This window comes from Lytechinus pictus, chromosome 15 (genome assembly GCF_037042905.1).
Source record: "Lytechinus pictus isolate F3 Inbred chromosome 15, Lp3.0, whole genome shotgun sequence".
In the NCBI taxonomy this organism is placed as follows: domain Eukaryota; kingdom Metazoa; phylum Echinodermata; class Echinoidea; order Temnopleuroida; family Toxopneustidae; genus Lytechinus; species Lytechinus pictus.
Genome location: NC_087259.1, coordinates 24,125,224 through 24,129,166, shown reverse-complemented (window position 1 = coordinate 24,129,166; position 3,943 = coordinate 24,125,224).

The window sequence follows — 3,943 nt, the reverse complement described above, 5'->3', positions numbered from 1 at the left end:
AAAAGGCAGTGTACACACATTAAGTTAAATGTCACAAATCGTTTTCCCTAAAGTCCTCCACCAGGAAGTGTTACTCGTAGCAGACGAGAGTGGTGGTATATTGTTTATGATTTGGGTGTTTGGGGAGTACTTTTGTAGTTTGATTTTTGTTTCAGAGCTGTTTGAAGTGACAATTTCTTTTGTGAGATTGTTTCAATGGGTGATTGTTTCAGGGAAGAAGTGATAGTGCTTGTGTATACCAATGTGTTGAGGTAATTGACTGTGCTGGCTTGTGTCATTTGTGACCTGAGTTTGCCATGCCGAATGGCAAATGGCTCTTGTCAAATTCCAGGCGCGTTACTCTACTAAGTACTTGCACTTTGCAGTCACAACTCACAACTACAATCACCTTTTATCTTCCCCATTCTATTACTACGCCTACCGCCCAACATACCCAATAAAATATCTGATTGACATCCTTCGACTTGACAGATGAAACAAAATACTAAATTTGACATCAACTTTTACCCACTTCGCCCGTGCATTCCTACCAAAGAGGTCAATACAAAATTGACTTCAAAGGCGACAATAGCGGATATTTTTGGTGAATGCACCCGCATAACACACAATGATGGCGACAAGGCTTGTCGCGGGGTGAGCTGTCTAACGAGTAACCATGTTTGTGATTTCATTTTTCAAACAATATTGTATGGTAGGGGGTCCTAAAACTACGCACCACTCATCGCGCATGCAGTTTTTAATGGCAAATGCGCATTCTGTGTGGAACAGTGACTGGAGGCTAGAAAATCTTGGCTACTATCTTGCCAAGATGATAAAGTCTGTACCAGGAATGATCATATGGCCGCCAAAAAGTCATTCAGGAGAAGCCTTCGGCAATCTAGAGCTCAACTGAGAAATGACTTCATCTCTGAAATTGAGTCTGCGTCTTCTTCTAACAGTAAACTATTCTACCACATCGTGATTCAGAAACAGGCCAGACTGGTGTGAGCAAACTTTCTCATGATGGTCATACGTACGTGTATGAAGGTGAAGACATGCTTCTTGGATGGCAGCTATATTTCTCGTCCTTGTCATCTGCTAATGATGTGACTGATACCCTACCTGATGAACCTATATCAAATGTTTCTGAGGGATGCAGTACTTATATAGATCCCTTCTGCAACTATGGATCAGATGGTGAATCTTCTGGCAGTATCCACCTTACCTCGGTAGACATCGATGAAGCCATCAAACTTCTCAAATCGGGTAAAGCGGCAGGCATAGACAACATCTCCGCTGAGCATATACAGAATCTTGGGGATACGGCTTGCCGACTCCTACTTGCCTTATTCAATTCCTTCTTACTCCATGCATACTGTCCCAGGGCATTTCAGGAAGGACTCATACTCCCTCTGCATAAAGGAAAAGGTAAAGATCCACATGACCCTCGAAATTACAGAGGCATAACCCTGACATCTGTCCTTTGTAAGCTCTTGGAACTGTGCCTTAAGCCCCACATCGAAAGACAACTCTTCACCAGTAATATTCCAGATGAATTGCAATTTGGGTTCAGAAAAGGGTTCTCCTGTCAGCTAACATCCCTATCTCTGGAGCTGGTCATTGAATTGAATACTGCACAAAAACAGCAAAAATTTCTTGCTCTTCTCGATGCCGAAAAGGCCTTTGACACTGTTTGGCACAGAGGTCTTTTCTATAAGCTAAGATCATCAAAGCTAAGCCCATGCATTCAGGACATGTTAGGATCTATGTACAACAGATTAGAAAGCAAGGTCTTCTGGAAGGGTCAAGCCAGTAAGCTGATACCCGTCACCCAAGGGGTGAGGCAAGGTGGGGTATTATCTCCAACATTATACACTACATATGTAACATACAATGTATACATGTATGTTGATGGTCTGATAAAAAAAACTCAGTGAAAAGAATCTTGGCTGCACAATAGATGGTCGTTTCTCTGGTTTGGTAGTCCTTGCGGATGATATTGCACTCATCACCTCCTCATCAACAGAGCTGCAGCAAATGTTAGAGGTTGCCTTTAACTATGCTCAACAATGGCACTACAGATTCAATCCTTCCAAATGTGCAGTAGTTGTAACAAACAAGACCAAACAACCTACAAGATCATCCTGGGAAGTCGGTGGTTCCATCATAGAGGAGAGAGATAATCACCCACATCTTGGTGTCATCAAATCTGTCACAACTCACAACTACAATCACCTTTTATCTTCCCCATTCTATTACTACGCCTACCGCCCAACATACCCAATAAAATATCTGATTGACATCCTTCGACTTGACAGATGAAACAAAATACTAAATTTGACATCAACTTTTACCCACTTCGCCCGTGCATTCCTACCAAAGAGGTCAATACAAAATTGACTTCAAAGGCGACAATAGCGGATATTTTTGGTGAATGCACCCGCATAACACACAATGATGGCGACAAGGCTTGTCGCGGGGTGAGCTGTCTAACGAGTAACCATGTTTGTGATTTCATTTTTCAAACAATATTGTATGGTAGGGGGTCCTAAAACTACGCACCACTCATCGCGCATGCAGTTTTTAATGGCAAATGCGCATTCTGTGTGGAACAGTGACTGGAGGCTAGAAAATCTTGGCTACTATCTTGCCAAGATGATAAAGTCTGTACCAGGAATGATCATATGGCCGCCAAAAAGTCATTCAGGAGAAGCCTTCGGCAATCTAGAGCTCAACTGAGAAATGACTTCATCTCTGAAATTGAGTCTGCGTCTTCTTCTAACAGTAAACTATTCTACCACATCGTGATTCAGAAACAGGCCAGACTGGTGTGAGCAAACTTTCTCATGATGGTCATACGTACGTGTATGAAGGTGAAGACATGCTTCTTGGATGGCAGCTATATTTCTCGTCCTTGTCATCTGCTAATGATGTGACTGATACCCTACCTGATGAACCTATATCAAATGTTTCTGAGGGATGCAGTACTTATATAGATCCCTTCTGCAACTATGGATCAGATGGTGAATCTTCTGGCAGTATCCACCTTACCTCGGTAGACATCGATGAAGCCATCAAACTTCTCAAATCGGGTAAAGCGGCAGGCATAGACAACATCTCCGCTGAGCATATACAGAATCTTGGGGATACGGCTTGCCGACTCCTACTTGCCTTATTCAATTCCTTCTTACTCCATGCATACTGTCCCAGGGCATTTCAGGAAGGACTCATACTCCCTCTGCATAAAGGAAAAGGTAAAGATCCACATGACCCTCGAAATTACAGAGGCATAACCCTGACATCTGTCCTTTGTAAGCTCTTGGAACTGTGCCTTAAGCCCCACATCGAAAGACAACTCTTCACCAGTAATATTCCAGATGAATTGCAATTTGGGTTCAGAAAAGGGTTCTCCTGTCAGCTAACATCCCTATCTCTGGAGCTGGTCATTGAATTGAATACTGCACAAAAACAGCAAAAATTTCTTGCTCTTCTCGATGCCGAAAAGGCCTTTGACACTGTTTGGCACAGAGGTCTTTTCTATAAGCTAAGATCATCAAAGCTAAGCCCATGCATTCAGGACATGTTAGGATCTATGTACAACAGATTAGAAAGCAAGGTCTTCTGGAAGGGTCAAGCCAGTAAGCTGATACCCGTCACCCAAGGGGTGAGGCAAGGTGGGGTATTATCTCCAACATTATACACTACATATGTAACATACAATGTATACATGTATGTTGATGGTCTGATAAAAAAAACTCAGTGAAAAGAATCTTGGCTGCACAATAGATGGTCGTTTCTCTGGTTTGGTAGTCCTTGCGGATGATATTGCACTCATCACCTCCTCATCAACAGAGCTGCAGCAAATGTTAGAGGTTGCCTTTAACTATGCTCAACAATGGCACTACAGATTCAATCCTTCCAAATGTGCAGTAGTTGTAACAAACAAGACCAAACAACCTACAAG